Genomic DNA, 23,667 nt, shown 5'->3' on the forward strand with positions numbered 1-23,667 from the left:
GTCACCTGATGTATAGTGAAAGACCTCACTCATTTGCACTCACTCATTTGGAAATATATTTTGCTTGTTTCCTTTTTTAGCAGAAGATAGATTTGTATTTATCTCTCACTTATAGGCAAGAATACATGAATATACATTTGCCGTTCTAAGTTCCTTTTCATTTCAAAATACTTTATTTTAAAAACAGGTCAAAACACTAAGCTTGTGGCCCATTCTGCCAAAGTACAAGCTACAGATGCTTGCTCAGCAGCTGAGGGCACTCTTTGGTACCGTTTTGAAAAGTGAATAAAAATCCATATAAAACAAATATTCAAGTAGTTCTCATAGGAACACAGATAAGTGGCTCCATCTTCTAGTGTTCCATATTGTTGCATCTGTGCCAACCCTACCTACAAAGACATTTCAAAAAAATTAGCACTACTTGTGGAACAGTCCCCCCCAAATCCCATAATTCAAGCTAAACTCGAAGTTAACAGATACTACATGGCAATGCTAGCTGAAGCATAGGCAGCAGGGGACACTTCATCCCACTTCATCCTGCTCTCCCAGTGGGAGCACGGGACACAGGTTGAGTGCTGACATCCTGCTCTTCTCCTTCCAGCAGGAACTCATGGTTCTGGATCTGCTGCATCGGTTGCCATGTTGGCCCCAAAGTCACATAGTAGATCATCGGCCTCTGGAACCCTTTGAAAGTAGAAACAGCAGGAACAGTGTTAGCACCCATGTTTTCAAAGAGCGTCCAATCGCCCATATGCATCTAGGGCAAGTCACAACACTCAATGATGCAATTAAGGCTGTCACATGTTGGTACCCATATACGGGTTGAATACTACTTCTAAGCTGGTTTGGGTCTCTTCTGCATGAGGGACTTTATGTGTGCATGATCACAAATAATGCAATTAAATGATTCATATACTCCATCATTCATGTAATACCTAAAGGTTTGTTCATTCAACTCATCTTCATCATCAGAGTCTGTCTGTTCCTTTAGTACAAGATTTTTTTTTTTTTTTGGCAATGATATTAACTGCAAGCATGAAAGCTGATGCAACATATTATCTGCTGCACTCAGCTGTGATTCTCACTCCTAAGCCTGCTGGAAAACACTTGTCCAGTGATAGGTTGATAACACTGGTGATCTCTTTAAATTTAAGCTTTGTATCTTCAGATCCAAGAAAGCCACATTTGATATCAAGCAGGTACCATGTTGAAACCAAGCTCAGCTCCCATGTCAAAGACAGAGCTGGTCTCAGGGATAGTATGCACAGGGGTCTCAGTACAGCCACTTCCTACAAGGAAGCTGACACCGATGATATCAATATGCAGCTCTTTTTCCCCAAAAGGTACCCCCTGCTTTTGAATGTGGCACCAAATTTAACACCCAGACAACTGACTACTTTGAAATCATCAGTGGTGATCTGCAAAACCAACCTTGCCTTTGGATGTGCCCTGGCAACTTTGATCAATTGGACTTCACAATCAAAATTCTCCTCTGGACTTCATTACTGACAGTGTAATCTGAGACACTTGTTTGGATTTGCATAGGCAGTCCTCTCTGGAGGCACCCGGAGACTCAGTACCAATTGCATTTCAGTCTTGCTGGTAAAGTCAAATCCTGTCCCAGTGGCAGCTAGGGTCTTCACTGTGCTTCCATTATCACCGCATTTGACTGCATCAAAGCAGGTGAACTTAGGAAGAGCTTTTAACCATCTCAGATGTTTCTTTGGAACGTCTCCCAGGTCTACGACATAGAAGGCATCCTTATCATCAGAAGATGAAACTTCTTTAATTTTTTTGGTCCAGGCTGTCCTTGGCAGTAAAGTTTTCACAGAGGAAATGGCAGTCAAATTCTGTATTAACTAAAGTTGTTTATGGTCTCTTGATGGTCCCATGGAAAACTAAGAGATGGAATTTAACAAATTATGGCTAGCATCTCACAAAGGCAATTCCCAGGGATTCCAAGTCCCACTAAAGATGCACACGCTCTTGGTGCAGCAGCAGAGATCTTCTGATGAACACAGAAGAATTTAGAATTTGCTGTCGTAGAGCACATGGCGGGGTGACAGGCCAGCTCCTTGGTGAGTGTGCAGGTTGGCCTGCTGCCCAGCCCCCTTGCCGCCCTTCCCCCTTCCATGGGGACCACTGGACCCAGGTGGCTTCGGAGCTCTGGCTCAGGGACTGGGGCCACTGACCTGTTGTTCCCTCAGAACAGAGTCCAGATAATGGATGCACGCGGAAAATGAACCCTAGCTATTCTAGTAGGCTGTGTTGTTTTTCCAGCTGAACTGAAATGGATTGCATCATGGAATTTACCTTTTATATAATGTCTACATTTTAAAGATTTTGTGGTCCCTATATCCTGTTTCTAGATTCTTACAGATCCCTCCACCAAGAGTGTCTATTACTGTGTTAGGCATATAAATGTTGCCTCTTCCTCCACTACATATTAAAGAAATAATTCATGGCACAGTGCTTAATATTGTGGAAATGTGCGAGGGTAGGGGTCTATCTGTATTTCAGGAGTTGGGGTTTCTAAACAGACTCTCCCAGGCAAATTTTCTTATCTGAATCCTTTTTTCCCTGTTCCCCTTGCATTCTATTTCTCTGCTAACCAGCCAACCAAACTGACCCCAACATCCTCAATAACATTGGCTCTTGAAAAAATAGCAACTGTCCTATTAATTGGAATTCTTATTTCAGTGAACATACAGGGTCAGTTTGACAACTTGTAAAGCTAGAGTCTTGTGAAGTATCACCATGAAAATGACAGAGAGGCACCTGTTCCTGCCCCAGAAGGGAAGTACTGAGTACCACAGTCTTGCCCTAATTCACCCTCTCGAGAGGAACTACCTTAGCCAGCAGCACAAACCAAGTCATAGCCATTAAAGAACAAACAACTCTGAGAGAAAAGCAAGCTGAGAGAGAGGAAAACAATGCTGTCCACTTAAATACACAGGAGAGCTTCTTCAAGAACATTTGAGTTGCATGGAAGGTTGACCCTCAAACGGTTGCCTAGGTCAGCAGGACCTGAGGCAGTCCCTCGGGTGAGGACTGGTCAGGTAAGTTAAAGTCGCCTTCAGGGCACTTTCACCTTAGGCACCAATTTCCTCAAGACTGAGGATAAGAAAGCAACACTGTTTGAGTTCAACTTTCTCCTTCACTTTTTTTTTTCCTTGTTTCCTTTGTTCCTGTGAGTCCACTATATCCAAGAGTGACTTCTAATGGCTGGGAAAATTCTTTATAAGGATGTTGCCTCCTGGTCTGATCTGGACTTACCTTTTAAGCAATCCTAACTCATTTTCTAGGTTCCAGGCAGGACCGTGCAGAAATTTTAAAAAATACATTTTTACTCCCAACCCCCTAAGTTCTAGGTTCCTTTTCACCATAAATTCTCTAGACCCTTTCTCAGTACCAATTTAGGTGTTGGGGCACAGCTGCTGTTTCTGATTACAGTTTTATTGTCCAGCTCTCAACTTGCCTCATGTCAGTTTTCTTCCATATATCCCTGAAAGTGCAGTATGTCTCTTTGGGCTGATCTCATTCCTGGCTTGAGAAATTCAAAACAGGGTGTTCTTTTCTCCCGCCCCCCCCGACAGAAATTATTCTACTTTTATTAATTGTCAAAATAGGATATTCATGGACATACTCTTTATTTCACATATATTACATTTTAATATTATATATATCACAATATATATGTATATATATTTTAGTCTCACGTTTCCATCTTTGAAGAACAAAAATACTCTGAGGTTTTACTTCTACTACCATTAACAAGGCTAATCAGAACTTTGCTTTGAATAAGATTTGGTGATCTTATATACTCACTAGATCTCTGCTGAATTGGAAAGTCATTAATCATTTTTTTTCCTTAGAAATTCTCCACTTTTTGGCTTTTATGACACCAACATTTGTTGATTCTCCTCATGATCCTCTGGCTATTTTTCCTGTTTCTGATGACTTCTTTTTCTCAATGCGTCTTGCAGTTCTTTCCTTGGAGCCCTCTGCTTCTTCCTCTCTGCGACGGAATAACGTATTCTGCAGTGTTCAGACAAAAACTGCTTCTTGGTCAGTTACCCATGAAAATCTCCTAAGAAGGCGCCACACTGGGAACCAGGATAGCATATTTTATCTTTTCCTCCAATATTGAAACTCCAGTTCTGACTGAGGCTCAGATGAAGTAGTGTTTTGCCCTTAAGGACCGTGCTGTATGACACGTAAATAACTTTAAAGACAAGCATCCTTTTTAACAAGGCAAGATATTTATCACAGCTCAGGAATATGGGGACTGAGACTGAAGGAGGGCTTATTTCTTTTGGAATGGCAGGTGGAGTCGCTGCACTTACTAAATTGGGATCTCCTTTCTGCCAAGCATGCAAAGTTAAATTTGTAGTAGTGAAATGTATGCATGATTGGGCTTTGTTACTCTCCTAGGGTGATCCTGTCTGTGCTCGCCATTTCATGTGCCATCTCTGTGTATGTGTGTATATGTATGTGGAAGCTGTAAATAGTAATATTAGTATTAATTTAATTCTACTTTCCTGATGAATGTGGTAAGCCCAGAGGCCACAAAAACATGGTAAAACAGTATGGCTAGCTACTTCTGGATATATGTAATTTTCCCAGTCACTCAACAATTATCCATTCAGTTTACTGTATGGTGTTATGCCCAAGTTTTCACGTCTGAGAGACCACCAAGGAGCCAACACCAATGCAATTGCAGGAGGGTTTATTTGACAAACTTAAGCTTGGGCCCAAGTATACCCGACACAGCAGAGTAGGGACTTGGACCCTGAACCAGATTCCAGTCAGAGTTTTTAAAGGCAGAGTAGGGGTGGACTCCGCGGTGGGTGAGGACAAAGGGGATGTTCAGAAGGGTTATCGGGGTAAAGAAGACTGTCAGGATATTGGAGGCTTGGTTATTATCAAGCCAAGGCCATTTTCCCCTCTAGTGAGGCACTAACATGAAGACAGTTGGGAGTTTCCTGGTGGAATGTCATATTCCTCCTATCAAGCATCCTTGTTAGTGGGATTTAGCATTGGGACATTTGTAAACCAAGGGAGACTCCTGTCTTGCAGGATTGTGATTTCTGCAAGTTAACTATTTGTTTACACATACTACCGAGGGGAGGGGAGCAGGTGGAGAGGGGGTGCAAGGTTCCAGCTTTTGCTTTGTCAAGATGGCTGTACTTATGTCAGGGCTGGACTTGAGGTGGGTACAGTTTTTCTTGGCCTCCACATATGGCAGACTCTTTGCTAGGTATTTGTGAAAAATACAAAACAATTGCTGCTTAACAGAATATTATGCCTTATACAGAGTGGTGAGTGCATTCATTCATTTTGTTAGAGACTTGATTAATTTACTATGTATTAGGTATTGTGTAACACCCTGTCAATATAAAGAAGCATAGTTCCTGATTTCTGGGGGCTCCCAGTTTAGGGTTTGTGCAGGAAGGGAAAGAAATAGATGCATAAAATGGTCATTATGATACAGTGGAGCCATGCAGATAGTTAGGCAGTATTAAAGAAGAAGGAAAATATTATTGCAACAAACTAACCTGCATCTGGAAGAAGTAAAAAGAGATCTTGACTTAAGATTTCTCTTACTTGTATAATTTAACTATTGATATCATTGATTTGTTCTTTTGGGCCACTTCTAAAATGAAAACCACTGCAGAGGATTTGGTGGCTGGTGGAGGACTTCATATAAGAGGTATGGGGCTTCATTTGGGGCTTGAATACCATTGTTATTTCAAATGTGGGGGCACAGTTAGGGACAGTGGGCACTGTAGCCTGGAAGAACACTACAAGCCCAAACATAAAGTAGAAATCATAAGCCATAACATAAAACTAAGTAACATGAAGTAACGTAGGTTCTTAACAAGGTCTGTTGTGGCTTTCCTGACTGCATGGAGGTTGATGGGGAAAGGTGAAGACAAGATGAGGTGGTTGAGATGAGGATAGTATATGGGATGACTTACAGAGTAAGTTATGTAGAAGAATATGTACTTGGTGCCACACCCAACTTTCCATCCATTGTTCCACCCCAGCCGTTTTTCAGTGAAGTGTCTCCTTTGTACTCACAGTGCTGTGTTCTGAAAATATGTTAAGGAAGCAAGAGAGAAAAAGACAGGATTTACCTCCAAGTGTGTAGCTTAACTTAAAAAATGGATAAGCAAAGTAAGAACTACGACACAAACTCGTAACTGGTGTAACATGAAAATATACAAAGAAAAATTTCTGGAATCTGCCTGGAAGAGTCAAGGAAAGCTTTATCCATTTGGTTACCTTGAGTCGTGTAATGAAGGAGGGGTAAGATGGTAAGGTTGAGGGCACTGCAGACAGAAGAAACAACAAAGACCAAAAGGTATAACAGGGGCTTTCTGGGAGAACCTGTATGTAGTTCTAAAACACTACAATTTAAAAATGTTTTTCTCCTTGAAAAGGGAAAGGGATCAGTGCTGGTGGGAAGTGAAAATGATCAGGGGCTGTTGAGCCTTACCCTCCAGCTTTGTCGTGCTCCGGAAGGGATTCACAGGGTGGATTATTATACTCAAATTCGTACTTTACAGACTTAACTATAGACAAAATATGGAAGGTGTTGTGTAGTGATAATGCTAGAAATGAAACCTGTCTGCAGGAGGACTAGTTAGGAGGCTCCGTACCAAGTGTGTAGCAGAAATGGAGAGGTAAGAGACATAAAGTAGAGACTTGAAGACTGAACATATATCCAGGATGAGGAAGTAGAAGGCACACAAGAAACTCACATAGTTTCTGTCATAGGTAACTAAGTAGATAGTGGTGCCATTAGCTAGCCTAACAGGTGATTTAACCAGGCTGCACTGGGGACTCCAGCTATGAAGTTATAGGATACCTCTTCCCCATAAACATAGTTGGTGTGAGTTGATAGGCATGGGGCTATTTCCGTGGTTAGAGAGTCAAGATCTGGAGCTGTGTCTCCCAAACAGAGCATAAGTTAAGGGCAGTGAAGAAGATGGCATGAAGCTGAGACCACTGGAAGAAATTGCTAGTATTCGTGACTATATTTTCTGTGCCTATTATAAATTCAAGAACTAGAAGAGTGATAGTGAGAAGAAATTCAACCACAGATTTGGAAAACCCACTTGTCCCTACAGAAAAAGATAAGTAAGTCTTTATTTTTTTTAAAGATTTATTTATTTATTTATTAGAGAGAGAGGAGAGAGAGAGTATGCACTCAACCACCAGTGGGGGAAGGGAAAGAGGGAGAGAATCCGCTTAGTGCAGAGCCCAGCATGGGGCTTGATCTTAGGACCCATGAGATCATGACCTGAGCTGAAACAACTCAACCAAAGGAGCCAGCCATACATGCCAGCCTTAATAAATTTTATAAGCTTGAATTTTAAAAGTATTTGTTGATATTTAGAGTATGCAAGTTTTTAAATTAACGTATAATGTATTATTTACCCCAGGAGTACAGGTTTGTGAATCATCAGGCTTACACATTTCATAGCATAGAGTATGCAAATTTTCAATTATTCGAGAACAACTGTCTTTTTCCAAATGTAGCTTTGCAACAAGAATTTTCTTTCAAATTCCAAAGAGATACTCTGAAGTATTCAATATGATTTGATTTTATTGGGAAATTTCAAAAATAGGCAAAAAATGTGGAATGTGGTACACAAAAATAATTCATTCCAATATATTTAAAGAAGAAAACTCTTACGAATCACCATTATTTATCTTCTGCTAATAAGTCAAACATGGAGAAATGCTTTGATTTTGATATGCATTTAAATTGCAAAAAGAATTTGAGCTTGTTTTTATTTGAAACGTAGAAATGTGTTTTTGTTTTTACAGAGTGAGTTATGTACTTTTTTGATGTTTTCAAGGTTTTATTAAAACATGAAACAAAAACAATCATCAATCCAATTAGGGGAAAGTCTTGCAATGAACATCTGTTGGTTTTGCCAGTCAGCATCCAAACAACTTTTTTTGGTAAAAATTTCCTTTGGGAAACCGCCCTTTATTTTACTCTCGACAGTAAGATGTATGGTAATAAACCACATCTTGCTGTAAGGATGTGTCCTGATTGGAATAATGCAATCAGCAGAGCCCATCAGTAGAGCTGGGACTACAATGATCAATCAGTTCAGGTGTGGGCACATAATCCAAGAGTTAGATGAGGAGGCTTCGAAAGGAAGTCCTCCTCTCTCTCCTAAGGGCTCTGGGTGAGGTGACTTTCTAAGCCTTCCTCTTGATGGTATAGTAGAAAGACATGAGGGTCAGAATTGGTGCATTCATTTTGCTTTGGGAAGAGGGAGAACCTGAAGGTTCTTGGGGGAATCACTATATAGAAACAATGAGAAGGCTCCCACTCTGAAGGCAGAGCAGATAAGCTGGATCTTTGTGATGATGTTGAGTTGCATTTTCCTGTGTTTCCTAATATGTTAGCTAATTTAGTGAAGAAATAACCTTCTATTGGTACTTCATGGGGCCATATGTAACTTTCATTTTCAATAACTTGAGGTAGTTTATCTACTAATTCAAACATATCATGTCCATAATTATCAGATTATTCAAAATTCTGATTATGAAAGGAGAATTATTAAGGATGCCTTCTTAATACTGTGATCGAGGTTATTAATGGGAATGCTTTTATAAGAAATTTAATCAAGGGGCGCCTGGGTGGCTCAGTGGGTTAGGCCGCTGCTTTCGGCTCAGGTCATGGTCTCAGAGTCCTGGGATCGAGCCCCGTGTCAGGCTCTCTGCTCAGCGGGGAGCCTGCTTCCTCCTCTCTCTCTGCCTGCCTCTCTGCCTGCTTGTGATCTCTCTGTCAAATAAATAAATAAAATCTTAAAAAAAAAAAAGAAATTTAATCTAATTAAGCTATATTCAGTTTGCAGGAGAGAGATGGAGTCAACATGTGTCTTTGAATATATAACCCAAGCCCAGGAACTTTGAAATCTGATGACTCTACTTGAGAGAATTTCCTGTGTCAGGGAACCTGGCCAGGCTCAACTGGTTAAGCATCTGCCTTCAGCTCAGTTCTTGATCTATGGGTCCAGGTCCTGGGATCAAGCCCCATGTAGTCGGGGGAGTCTGCTTCTCCTTTTCCCTCTGCTCCCTCCCACCATCCACCTTTCTGCTTGTGCACTCTGCCCCCATTATGCTCTCTGTTCTGTCTCATAATCTCTCTCAAATAGATAAATAAAATCTTAAAAAAAAGAAAGAAAATTCCCTGTGTCTAATTTTACAATTTCTCAACTGTTAAGACATAGGAAATGGAGCAAAAAAGGATGAATGTCATGACTTTCTATAAAGTCCCTTTCTTGTTCGAAAGAACAAAGTGAAGAACTAATCATTTAGAGTCATATGATAGAACTCAGGAAGGGTCAAGAGTAATAGATCAACTTTAGATGAATATTCCATTTCACTAGCCTCTAAAATGTTTACATGGAGTGAGCATGAGGTTTATCCCAAGGTAAGAAGACACTGTGACTCATTTCTGGGATATCTGAGGCTTCTCTGCATTTAGACCATTGGATGGCCATGTTGGGGCAGCTATACTGGGCAATGTGCTTCGGTCATACACAGAGTAGAATGTGTGATAATCTCAGGAGGAGAAATAAGAAACATAATAAAAAAAAAAGAAACATAATTTGCAGAAACAAATCATTGACTATCATATACCAGGCACTAAAGATACAAAGTCAATGCCAAAGGCATATTTCATCTGGAGATTGTACCTGGGTCTATTACCTGAGAACAGTGACTCTTGATCTATCAAACCTAACCTCTCCTTTTCATAATAAATGTTTTATTATCTTCTCTTTGCTGTCTTTGAATGAAAATCATAGATGATATAAATTAACTATACATATAATTACAAATCAGTATGATGGTCTAACTGTAGTATCCAAGAAAAATTATATAAAAATAATGTTTATATTTTTCAGTATATGAAGGCTTAGGCTCCACTGCCCTAGATGGTACAGTGAGGTCATCAAATGCTGTAGCTGTACATAAAATCATGAATACAGAAGCTACAAAGAGAGAAAGGTAGTGATGTGATTTATTGGTGACTGACATATCAGACTAGTGATGTGGTCTTCAAAACACTGAATAACTCTAGAAGAATTTCAAACCAGACGAAGTCTAATCCTCCCTGGATTTGCATTCTTGGCAAATTTAAGATCTTAAAATCCAGTGTATTAAAGTTGTAAAAGTTTTATGTTTATAAAAGAAATGGAATTAGGTTCTAGGTACAGATATTTGTAAAATGATTAAACTGGTCCATCATCTGTGATTTGTAAGAGATGCTGGACAAATTATCTTTGTGTAAACACATTGTACCCACTTGCTGCCAGTAGCCTCCCATAATCTTTGTGACCATCTTAAACTACCCCTACCTGTTTCCCAGACTACCTACAGATAGCTGCAGCGTCCCCTTTGATAATCAGAGTTTTATGTGTTCATTGTGACCCAAAGCATAAATCATGATGAAGGTCAAAATGCTACATAAACTGTGTTATGCACAAGGCCGAATGAGAATGCAGAATAAGGATTTTGCTTGGATAGTTGACAAACATATAATTATATATGGATACATGTAAATTGTATATGGACACATATAAATGTATCCATATAATATACTGTGTAAATTATTTCCATATAAATACACGTATCTTGTCCCTAAAAGAAGGTTTGTTTGTTTGTTTGTTTTTAACTCCAAAATAAAAGAATCGAATGAGAAGTAAATAGTAAGCACTTAAGGTCATACTTGGCATTTCAAAGAAAAAAATTATTTTGAAACTTAAGTGTCTCTTTGCATGTTTTATATTTGGTGTAGGGCCTGGAGTATGCTTGGATTCAAACATGCAACTCCAGGAATGGCTTTTATTTTGGAATTGGGTTGAACAGACTCCATTACTGCCCGTGCAGTATGCCAGCCTGATCAATAGCCTGATGAGGCATGTGTGGCCTGCACTGCCCAGCCCCACTATTTTCAACCTAATTAGCAGCTGCTCAAAGATGGGAAACAGGTGCAGATCTAGGGCCAGACCAGGGAAGTCTGCCTGTAATTAACAAGGAAAAAAGGGTCAGATATTGGGAAGAATATCAAATCGGCCCACTGGGGTTAGCATGCTGGCCTCAAAGGCATAGTCACCTGAGATCTTAAGCATGCTAATGTAAATTATGCAAGCTTTCAAACAACGTGGCTGCATAATCAGTTGGCAGAGAGGAAAATGATTTTTTCTTTCTTTTTTTTTTCAATAGAGTAGGGAAAAAGGGCATCTACAAACTTATTTTTTTCTCACCATGTTGTGGACCTGCTCATCATGTCAGGACATTTTCTGAGAAGTAATCAGGAGTCCTTAAAAGAAGTTATTAGCCAGTTACAACCTTTGTAGAAATAGGTGAAGTTTGGAGGAAAATCTAACAATCAGGTTGTTGAGAGAATTATGTAGTAACAGATAGTTGGAAGCAGCCACATGATACACATGTGGTTCTGTAGAGTGAATTGATTTCGGTCATTGGCAACTTTTTGAATCGCTCCGTAATATGAGGCCCGTGTAAGATTCACAAGGACTTGCCAAGGGCCAGGCTAAGTTTGGAGAAGGTGGGAGAGTAAATTTTTGAGCAAAAAAATCAAGGACAGTTCGCACGCCCTGTTCAAATTCTGGCTTTAATAGTCAACCTTTCAGTACCAAGAATTCCTTTCTATTCCAGTCCATGGAGCTTCAGTTCACTGTAGTCTGACAAGACTTTACATCTTGTGCTTTTTAGCATTTAGCATTTAGTCTCTCAGTGGACTGTCACCTATGTGATACCGGATTTTCTAGGCTAGAAGGGAGTTTTATATTCCTGGTTGGGCAGTTGGTGGCAGTTCCATTCAACCTAGCCAAATTAACATTATGGTAAAGAAAAATCCCTCCAGCTCAGATATTTACCAAAGGTTTGTTTCTTGCTCTCAGTGCAGGTCTTGTGGATTGACTATGGCTTTGACTGACTTCATTACAAGTCTTAAGTGGGAGGCACAGAGTCTCTCTGAGACATGGCCTATCCTTGTGAGGATACAATATGGCAGAACCTTGCAAGTGGTTTTCATCCTTTTCACTTACATACCACTTGATTTCCTATGACATCAGTGAGGTGGGATGTATAATCCTCCCTTGAGGAGAGGTGGTAAGTACTTTGGATGATAAAATCAACTACAGTGAGTTGAATTAAATCTATATACATTTTTAGAGAGCTAGTCCTTATTGTGGTGTGAATAGTGTGTCTAAAACAGTGTGAATGTTTTAAAATCAGAGTCGTATGCAATGACACTCGCTGCCTTATTTTTGTTTTTAAATATGCACTATGTGCCAGGCACTTTATAATTTTATTTTTCACTCTCTGTGGAATCTTGGAGTTATCGCCATTTTATTAAACCGTGGCTCAGAAAATTTCAGTGATTTGCTCAAGTCTCTTTGGCTGAAGAAAGTGGGAGCATAGGGATTCCACCTCAGCTTTGTCATAGATCACTCTCTTCTGAATGTACTATACAGCCTCAGAAGAGGTGGCAGTTGTGGCAGGCATCTTATCTCATGGGCTCATAACATAATCTGTTGCATCTGTCACTTTCTGATTGTAAGATGATTGGGGGCATAGAGGGTGCCTGTGCCGTCTGGAGAGCATCAGGCTGTAGCTCTGGGGCTCAGTGCAGTGAGCTTGAGTACTAAGCAGAGGATACACACTTTCAGGATTGAAGTCAAGGCACCTGAAGTCTTTCTAGGATCCCTTTCCTTCAGTATCTTTATATTAAGATTCCTCGATTTTGCATCATTGATTTTTTTTTTTTAAGATTTTATTTATTTATTTGACAGAGAGAGATCACAAGCAGGCAGAGAGGCAGGTAGAGAGAGAGGAGGAAGCAGGCTCCCTGCTGAGCAGAGAGCCCGATGTGGGGCTCGATCCCAGGACCCCGAGATCATGACCTGAGCCGAAGGCAGCGGCTTAACCCACTGAGCCACCCAGGCGCCCCCATTGATTTTTTTTTTTTTTTACACTGAATAGTTTTTTGCTCTGTGTCTGTGTGTGTGTGGTGGCTGTTCTTCGGATGTTCAGAAGTATCCCAGCCTCTACTGATTAGATGCCAATAGCAGCCTTCCCCTAATCGTGAGAAACAAAAATTACCCAATGTCCTTGTGTGTGTGCGTGTGTGTGTGCGCGCATGTGCGCATGTGTACAAAAACACCCCTAGTTATAGGAACCACTGCTTTATGTCCAAATGATAAATGTAATATAGAATTAAAAGTATTATTACTGACACTGAATTCATTTTATATGAAATCTAATCCTCTTGTATTGTATATTTACCCATTCTTTAAACAACAGTAATTGATTACTTACTATATTCAGGTTGTTTGCTAGCTTGGATGGGGAAGAGGTAATATGATAATGAATGAGACTGTTCAGGGCTTCACTAGATGATATGCTTTGTAATTCTGCATCTATAAAGGAGCTAAGAAAAATAATGAAAAGTTAGATTGAAGTTCTTTACATGGACAAGAAGAGACTGAGGATGTCGGAATATATTCAAATACAGTGAAGAATTTTGAGTAGGATTTGATAGGAAAGAATACAGAAAAGAAAATAATGCAGTTAACTATCACCTGTTTTTGAGAGACATCTCAGAGCCTAAAATATCTTTAAGTAAATCCCCTGCTCCCAACAGATTCAGGGCTTTATGATGCTAAATCTAGAATGGACCTTAGCCCCATCTAAATCTTGGGGCTGAGACCAGCAGGAAGGATGGTAAGGTGAATCACAAAGTCTCTTCTTAATCTCAGGAAGATAACGAAGAAGATAGGGAGGAAGAGAAGGAGAACAAGAACAACACAGGAAAGAGAGTTAAACAATGGATTTAGAGCTACGGTCAGTGCAATACCTCAAGAAGATCAGCAAATTTGGACAAAGTTGGGGTTCAGACTGCAAAACCTCAGGCCATTTGTGCATTAGATGTCACATCATTTCTAGAATGGGAGGAAGAATGACGGTCTTCCACGTGGGTTGGTGTAAGAACTAAATATGCCTTATTTCCTTGTGAGACACATTTTAGCAGTTTTAAGTTGGCATGCACATTTAATGAGCTTTTTGTTAGTCTCCTCCCAATTTTGCCACCTGTTTTTATCATGGAAGGCTGGAAGGAAACTAGATTTTCTGATTGGAAAACTGCAGTTTACCTAAGTTTTCTGTACCTGTTTGGAGGTCAGGTCAGGGAGCTTTGGGCTAGGTGAGGAGGACGTGAAGTGGGTTCTTATTTAAAAAGACCTACATTGCGGAGGGCTTGGGTGGCTCAGTCATTAAGCATCTGCATTCGGCTCTGGTCATGATCCCAGGGTCCTGGGTTTGAGCCCCGCATCAGGCTCTCTGCTCAGTGGGAAGCCTGTTTCTCCCACTCCCCCTGCTTGTGTTCCCTCTCTCGCTGTGTCTCTCTCTGTCAAAATAAATAAAAACTAAAAAAAAAAAAAAAAAAAAAATGCCTACATTGGCTAAAGGATGAAACAGATGACCAAAAAGGAAGAGGTATTTTGAAGCAATCAGCTAGCAGGGTTTAGATAAATAAGCAAAAGAAAAGCCATTGTATAAAATGAGAGCCATTTAGCTTTAGAGGAATTTTTGATTCCTGACTGTGACAAGAAGTCAGGAAGATGGGGCAGATTTCTGTTTGGGTCCCCTCCAGTTCCGTTAATAGATTATGTATAGTGGATATCCCTCCAGTTCTGTTAACAGGCTATGTATGGTGGATATCAGAACTTTACTCTCACTCTCCACTTTTTTCTTGTTGAATTCCATTGGAAATTTTATATCTACTGGCATTATAAATGACTTGGTAGGTCGTGGGTCTCTTAGGTTTTCATCATTTGCTTATGATACTAATTATATCTTAAATAGGAATGCTCTGGAACTTGTTTTAGTTCCAGAACCATAGTTGATTGTATTACTTTGCATATAGGATCCCCTTAATGAATACTGGTTGATTGAGAGATTGATCCTATAGAAATTGAAGTGAAGTCCCATGTATGGTTAAGGCTGCTCTTGTAAGTCTAAATTTCCTGTTGTGATACTTGCTTTTTTGTTTAATACAAGGCATTATTTTTAACTACAAGACATTCAAATTTAATAGTTGGGTGAGCAAGGAAATAAGCCATTTTATCTCTATTTAACAGATGAAAAACTTAAGTCTAGACAGTACAGTGTTTTATTTAAAGTCACAGGGTAAGCAAATTTAAGCCGGGACTCTGTTTCTAGGAAATCATGAATTACCCAACCACAACCACTTTCTCAGCCTTATATCTAACAAACACCAGGCTAACCCACTCTCTGTAGAACTGAAATGGTAGCATGGGTGCCCTAGATCCCAGTGCTTATTGTTAAGACTGGGGGAAAATGGCCATATCTTATAAACTAGAAGGAAATAGAGTAGCATCATTAGATATTTCAGTCAAGTTCAACAGCTGGCCTCAATTCTTTTAAAATGCACAGTCTCAAAATAGACAGGCTAAGATTTATAAAAATAGATTTGTCTGTCACTTCTAATTTTACATTTTGCAAACAAGTTGTGCTTCAATGAAAATTTGCAGATAGATTGAGCATCTGGCAAAAGGAAGATTGTCATGATTTTCATGGTTCGGATTCAGACTACAAAGGATAATTGGTAAAGATAATCTTTTGTTTGAATAGCCTAAATGATTTTACCTCACTAACCCTGATGACAGATGGTAAGTATAGTTATTATCAATTCATTTTTGTGAGAGGAAGGAGACTGAAGGACCAAAATACTGAAACCCTCCTCACTCCTTAAGCCACAGAGCATCTTGGAATGAGGATCTAGCCCAAGTTTGCAAGTCCTGCTTTGTCACTGACTGGTTTTGTGAGCTGGACATGTCTCTGAGTAGTTGCAGCTTCCTGTACTCAGCTGTAACAGAACAGAGTCGATTAGACCTCGCTACTCTAAGTGTGGCTCATGGACCAGCAACGTTGTCACTACCTGGAAGCTCGTTAGACTCTCAAGGTTCACCATAAGCCCACGGAATCAGAATGCACATTTGAAAAAGATCCCAGACAATGTCTGTGAACTCTGTGAACACTGTCCTTCCAGAAGGTTCTTAAGGCTTCCATCTAGTTGAAACAAGTTTATTTTGAGCACAGGCATGGTGGTGATTGGCTACGGTCCCTACTAGGTCCCTGGCATAGAGTGTGTCTGGGACGAAAAGACAAATGAAGGGAAAGAATTGTCATCCGGTCAAACTTCAAAGACAAGTCGTCTTGACCAACAAGACTGTGATATCTCAGAAAGCTCCTTTTGTAAGTTGTACCAATTGTTACCCCCACATAGAAGCACGAGGACCCTGTGTTCTCATATACATCTCTTCTTTTAAATAAAAGGACCTTACTTTCACATTAAAAAACAAAAACAAAAACAAAAACAGTTGCCTCTCGCCTTGGTGGCTCAGTTGGTTAAGCGTCTGCCTTTGGCTCAGGTCGTGATCTTAGGGTTCTGGGATCGAGCCCGGTATTGGGCACCCTGCTCAGTGGGGAGTCTGCTTCTTGCTCTGCCTCTCTCTCTACCCCTCTCACCTTGCTCACAGTCTCTCTCTCTGTCTCTCTCTCATATAAATAAATAAAATATTTTTTATAAAGATAGTTGCCCCTAACCTCTCTCTGCACTTACTGATTCTAAGTGGTGTGAACACCAAACCAATCTGTCCTTTTCCTAGAAGCTGCTTTCTCTCCCTTTCTCATCCCACCTGCTCAGGCATCACATTACTGCCAGGCCATTGGCACCATCTGCTCATTTAAGTGTCTGTTGATGGGAGGACAGAGGACGCCTGGTGACCGTGAAGTCAGCCCAATACAGTGAAGGAAATCAGCAAAGTGGTAAAAAGTCACGAAAGGAAACAGATTCTTGGGAATCCAGAGGGTTGAGTCTCGGAGGAAGGAGGGACGAACGAAGCGGGTTGAGCTTCTGAGGCCCTAGGGAGTCTTTTAATTTCCTCATCTTTTGCTCGGTGAGCCCTGCCCTGTGAAAGGAGAGACATTCCTAAGGAAGCAAGAGCACATTCAATTTCTGCTGAGCAGCTGCTGCCTGCAAAGCAAATGGTACACGGTGAGCTTGCTCTGGGTACCTGTTGGTGTAGAGATTGTTACACGTCTGAAAGACCACCTGTGTGTCCAAGCCACTGGCTAGGTCATTGCTTCTAATTCTGCAAAGCATCCATAGTCAACTGTTTATCATTTCTGAAAGCAGATTCAGACGGGAAGACCTAGCTCTAACCTGCAGAAATATGGCCAGAGGGCTACTCTGGAAGATTGGGCCTCAGAGATCCAGGCAAAGGGCCCCAGGCCAGTTAGGACACACAATCCTAGACATACCCTGAGGAGCCTCAACGGTCCGCCAACTGTCTCCTCTTCAGCCCAGAGTTACTTAAGACCAACTGTCACACATTTAGGTCATGGTTTCAATTCTTAAAAGAAAGCGACTGGCAGTATGCAAGTTCACTAAAAGCATTAGCAGTGGTGGGCATGAGGACATTTTGGTCTCTGAACCTTAACAGAATCGCTTCAGAATTCATTGTAAATAGTTCATCAGAGCCATTTGTACAGAAGAAGTGCAGTGACAAAGAGAGTCATCTCTGGGAATAAAGTCTTAATTTCATAATTGACTTGTATGACTATGGGCGAATTAGTGTTTCTCTCTGTTAGTTTCCTTGTCTATAAAATGGGATGATAATAGCAACCTACCTCACAGGATTGTTATAAAGACTGTTGTGTACCATGTATAGAACTAGTCTGGCCTATACTTAACTGTTACACAGTTCGCTGTCCTTTGAGAAGGGAGCTGGTTCGGAAACATATTTTCTCTCTTTTCCTTACCCACAGGAAATAGAAGCTCGTTACGGAAACTGTTAGGATCAGCATTCAGCTCGGATTCCAGGTGGTAAACCTCTTCCGTCTTTCCACCTCCTGCCAGGCCTCGTTTCCCATTACCTTATTATTTGACTCCCAGGTCTGTTGGAGAAAATAAGAGAAAAGAAATCTATCTAATGATTCTTTCCTATAGTGTCTTCCTTGTCAGCATCTGCTCCATCACTAGTGGATATTGATGTATTGAAGGATCCCTAAGCTTGTTCAAACAGGGAATTAACTTTAATTCTCAGTGATGAGAGGGGGCCTAGTTGGAGCCAAAGTATCTTGCTGCCCTTAAAACTGAGTCCAGGCCTTCACCATGGGGTAAGTTGAGAGTCTCAAACTCACATGTCCACAGGAGCCTGAAAGAGGGAAGTGCTCTCAGCCTCGCTTCTGTTGCTTACTTTAGACAATGAGAGGGTAAAGGGTACTTGTGGCTCTACTTGGAGGCAGATCATTGTGTAAGAGCAGGATCAATAACCATCCATACGAGATCTTAGCCCGGGAGAAATGAACGAGTGGTGAGCCCTGTGGAGAAATGAACAAGCAGTGAGCCCTGTGGAGAAATGGCACCCATCTGAGCTCAAGAGGGAAGCCACTGCTCAGCTCATGGGAGCCCCATGGTGCTCGATTATCTGATCTTTAAAGAGAAACCCTCAAATGTGGAATTTTTTTTTTTTCAGGTAAAATCTCCAGAATTTTTATCAGCTGAAAATTTGAGTTGTCAGAACACAGAGGGGACAAATATTAAGCATGTTTACCAGTTGAACCTAGTCTGTAGGCTTCAACTTTGGGTTAAGTTACATGCACTTAGATCCCTCTCTCTGCCGGCCAGTATATTACAAAGAACGCGGCACGTGCCTGGTAGAGGGTTGGGTGCTGTAGGGAGAGAGAAAATCTTAATCTTGGTCCGAAGATAGGAGTCTCATGCATGAGGGCTTTTTCCCTTTTCTCCCTTCCCTAACTTTTTATTTTGGAATAATTTCAGATATACCGAAAATTTGCAAAAGTAGTGCAAAGACTTTCCGCATATCATTCACCTAGGTTCTCTAAATATGGCGAATATTTTACCATATTGATTTTCTAATTCTCTTTGTCTTGTTCTTTGTTTATTGCTATTTAGTTCTCCCTTTTTGGGTTTATCTCTATGTGTGTGTGTGTGTGTGCACGCACGCATGCGTGCGATTTTCCTGAAAAATTTGAGAGTAAGTTGCAGAATCAATGTCCTTTTCCTTCCAAGTGGTTTCATGTATTTCCTAAAAGTAAGAATATATTCATACATACCACAGTGTAATAGTCAGATGAAGAAATTAACATTAATGCAGTGTTATTATCTGATCTTTAAAGATCATTCAAATTTCATGTCCCAGTTTCTTTATAGCAAAAGAAAAATTTGAGGTCCGGAATCCAGCAGTGTCCATGTTGTCTCTTCATAGTCTTGCCTGTTGGCTGTGGGTGTGGGGGCGTGGGGAGGGAGGGGGAGGTTGAGGAAGCAGTTTTTCTTTGTCTTTAAGAAAAGACTAATCACTTTTGTCATTTATAGCATTAATATTTTAGAAGAGTACAGGTGATTCCTCAATATTTTAGAAGAGAAGAGATAGATTATCTTTCATTTTGGGTTTGTTTAGTATTTCCTAACGATTAGATTCAGGTCATGCATTTTTGTCAGGGATACCAAGAAGCGATGCTGAGTCCTTCTCATGTGAGGAAGACACAATGGGAGTATTTGAGGAAGACTGTCCATTTGTTTCGGGAAGAGAAGCATTAATGGTACAAGTACTGGCCCTCCAAATGGGCATTTTGCTATTGTTTTTGATATTTTAGCCTTGTTGTTAGACGATCCCATTCAAACTCTTTCAGTCTACATAAAGGTTTCTCCTCTCTCTATATTTGTTTTCATCACAAAATATCCAGCTTCTTTGGATCATTTAGTATTGAGATTATATATAAACCAGTGCAGTTTGATGAGTCAGTAGCTGAAATGACAGCAAAATAAAGCAGACGGGACTCACTACTGAATTTGGTAACAGGAGACTTTTCCACTACTTGGACCCCCAGAGGCTTTAAATATGAAGCAAGAAGCAGACTATGGGTTATATAGAGCATTGAGATGCCTAACGGCTTCATCCTCACTTCAGTAAAAGAAATACTTGCTGCCATTTACACAATTTTGAAGAATTCTCAAAACTTTACCTATTTATTGTTTTCCTTTCTATAAGAGAAAATAGTATACAGGTGGAGATTTTAAAATATCAGCATGAGGTCGTCCTGCACTGGAATCCAAGTTTTGTTCCTTGGGACAGTGATTCTGTGGAAATGCTTTACGAAGCCCCTAAATTTGAGCTGCATCAGAGAGCAGCAGCGAAGCACAGACTTTTGAACCAACAGATTCAAGTTGGAGCTTTAGATATACCATCCGGCATTTGTGGGATCGTAGACCATTTGCTCGCTGGAGCTCAGTTCCCTCATTTGAAAATGGAGGATTATCTTGCCAGACTCTCGCAAGTCTGTAACAAGATACACAAAAGAAAAACATTTAACTCAGTGTACTTGGTAGATAGTCGAGTCCAATACATGTGGATTTTCTTCCATATTCCTTTTTACCTAGGCACCTTCAAGGGTTTACTAATTCCCTCCTGGTTACAAAGTCCGTTGGGAGGAATTTCAGGGTCTAGTAATACTAAAAAGGATTTGGTAAAAAAGAGGCACAGAATTAAAAAAAAGAAAAAATTAACAACCTGGCATGTTGGACACACACACACTCTCCTTTCTACCTGAAAGCAAATATCGATGATTGGGAAGTTTGTACATGAATATGGTACGTTTAACTGAAATATTTGCAGAATCAATTTGGCAGTCACAAATAGGAAGTCTCTGGATCTCGGTTCTATGTAGAAGTTCCCTTTGGTAACTTAAGCATTTCCTTACAACTGGAACTCAAGAATTACTGTGACAAAGTAGGCAACAACATCTTTCACGTGTTGAAAGGAGATTATCAGGGACTGAAGGAACATAGTCCCGTGAAGAAGAAATTGTCCTTCTCAAGTGGTCTTGACTCCCTGGTGGAGTGACGGGGTCATGTAAGCCCTGCCTGAACTTTAGTGGCTCACGGATTCACTTCTGTTCACTTTAGACTTTTGCAGGCACATGACATCATAGTCTGGGTAAAGATGAAACAATCTTGAATTTCTGTTTTCTTACCTTTATAGGAAGTTACCTCCTTGTTGCACAGCTATTTCTGCTTTTCTCCTATATTGGTAAAGGAATGAGTCATCCCACATAGGGTAGGGGGGATGGAAGGTATAGATTGGAGCATTGGGTACTTCTGTGTTGAAGATAATGTCATCATCCACTTTTTTAAAAAAATTTTTAAGCACTGCTTATATTTGGGATGACCATATGACTCATTAGCCAATGACATGATATGTTATCCAAATGATATTATCCAGTGATTATCCGATGACCATATGACTGATTATTCCCTCTCACTTTTGAGAAAGAGGGTGTTGTTAGTAATTTTACTGAGACAAAATAAGTAAACCAAGACTGACCCCAGTAAACCAGGGCAGTGTGCTCATGCTCTCCTTGAGGACTTGTGTAATTAAAATTACTAGGAAGGTTACACTTGAGGACAATGGTTAAGTAAATGGGCAGGAATTCCTCTTATGGCTACCCCCATCTCTGTCCAGTGTCCACCGACTCTGGGGCAATTAGGGCTCTCCGTCCCAGGCATCTTACCATGATTCAGACTTCAACTGGCTTTTCTGGAAGAATATATGTGGCCGGAGCCCCCTTTCTTATGACCCATTTCAGAAAACTGAAGATTTATCTTACAAACTCCCTCACATTAAGAGGTCTATTTGTGGTGCTCTTAGTGCAGTGGGCTTTTTAAACAAAGGAATTCATGGTCACAAACAACAGGGGAAATCTGGCACGAACGTATTTGGAAAGTGACTGTTTTTGTTTCAGCGAGAAGGTTTTTGTTTGTTTGTTTCACCATGGAGGCAGAAGCCTTCTTCCCCTTCACTTCAGCATCCGTGTGCTTGTGAGGCATGAGCATCTACAGCCTTTTCATGAGCCTTTGCTCAATTGTCCCTTTCCATAGGTGGAGAGGGCAGTCTGTAGGGCGGCTTAGTCATGGAGCACAGGCTTCTCATTCTTTCTTTTCTTTTTTTTTTAAATAAAGATTTTATTTATTTATTCGGCAGAGAAAGAGAGAGAGAGAGAGAGCGTGCATGCGCACAAGCAGGGGGAGGAGGAGGGGCGGAGGGAGAGGGAGAAGCAGACTCCCTACTGAGCAGGGAACCCAATAGAGGACTCGATCCTAGGACCCTGGGATCACAACCTGAACCAAAGTCAGACACTTAACCGACAGCCACCCAGGTGCCTCTAGGCTTCCCATTCTAAAGAGGAGTACAGATGAGATCTAGAGAAGCAAAATGAAATGTTTGCTGTCACAGCAAACATTTATTTTATTTGTACATACATAACATACATACATACATACAAACATACACACAGCTTTTCTGACCTAAGTAAATTTGGGTCCAGTTGATGGAGTAGTCACAGGGAATTCTGAATTAATAATAGAGATAATATAATAATAATAGCAGAATCATAATGTGCTTACCATGTACAAGGCATTGTTCTAAGAGCTTAATGTATGCTACCACTTATACCTAACATTTTAATCAATATTCAAAATCTTTCCCTAATGGTAAGTGCAAAATTTAGACTTTTTCTTTCCCTTCATGGGGAATAGAACTAATTGTTTGCAGCACATTAGCCCTGTTTTGTTTATTTGCTGAGAAATCTTTGGATAGCGAGTTTTCTCGTGTAACTGAGTGCTTTTAGCTCTTTCCTTGTACATTAGATGAGTGTTTTTCAGCATGCATCTTGCTGCTTTTGGTTCAAGGCTGAATGCGGCCTTGTCTAGCAATGTTTATATTTGTGCTGAAGTAGTGAGGACTCATACGATTAGGTAAGGTTTGTTGCTGGAGGCAATATTATGCAATTGCTTAAAATCTTACTTCAGATGGTTAACAGTCTTCAGTGGCATTTAACTCCTGTTTTTTGTTTACTTGTATTCAAGTACCTTAAGACAGGAGTTTAGTTAGCTTCCTGGGGTGACTTTCTGCCTGATATTATTATTTAAGTTGCATTTCAAATATAGCAGGGGGCAGGGAGGGGAAGGAAAAAAAGAAATGGAAGAGAAGAAAACATGGGACACATTGTCATTCATTACCCATTAAATGGTTAGGAGGTATTGTTTTCCTCAATAGGAACTAGAGATACAATTAGCCCAAAGGGCATCCCTTTCTATGTAAATCCAAGGGGAAGTCTCCCTGGGAGTGTTAGAGTAGAGTGTGGCTGGCTCCAGGCTTTTCACTGTCCAGTTCAGGTTCCAGTGGTTTTTCTAGGAGTCCCTGCGTTGAGTTGGACTTAGTTATGCTCTGTGTATAATGGACTGGAGGGATTGAAACTTAAGGAGAAAGAAATAAAGTAGAATATTAGAAGGGGTTGGGTTGTCCTGTTGAAAGATGCCAGGGCAGGCTTTACTATGGATTATAAACATGAAAGAAAGGTTGATAATTACTTACGGTAGGTGTTGAGCAGGAAAATCTAAGTACCTGCCTCAAGTGAGGACGCCCACCACTGGAGACGAGCAAAGATCACAACACAGCCAATCGTCAGCATTAGGAGCCCACAGACCTCCACCCACTGTCTCAT

At 40.5% G+C, this 23,667-nt stretch overlaps 1 pseudogene; it reads right to left on the reverse strand.

Moving 5' to 3' along the window:
• Positions 1 to 479: 479 nt before the first annotated feature.
• On the reverse strand, positions 480 to 23,667 carry LOC111152492 (annotated as a pseudogene).

Source organism: Enhydra lutris, unplaced genomic scaffold (genome assembly GCF_002288905.1).
Source record: "Enhydra lutris kenyoni isolate GAN:26980312 unplaced genomic scaffold, ASM228890v2 scaffoldscaffold28, whole genome shotgun sequence".
Lineage (NCBI taxonomy): Eukaryota > Metazoa > Chordata > Mammalia > Carnivora > Mustelidae > Enhydra > Enhydra lutris.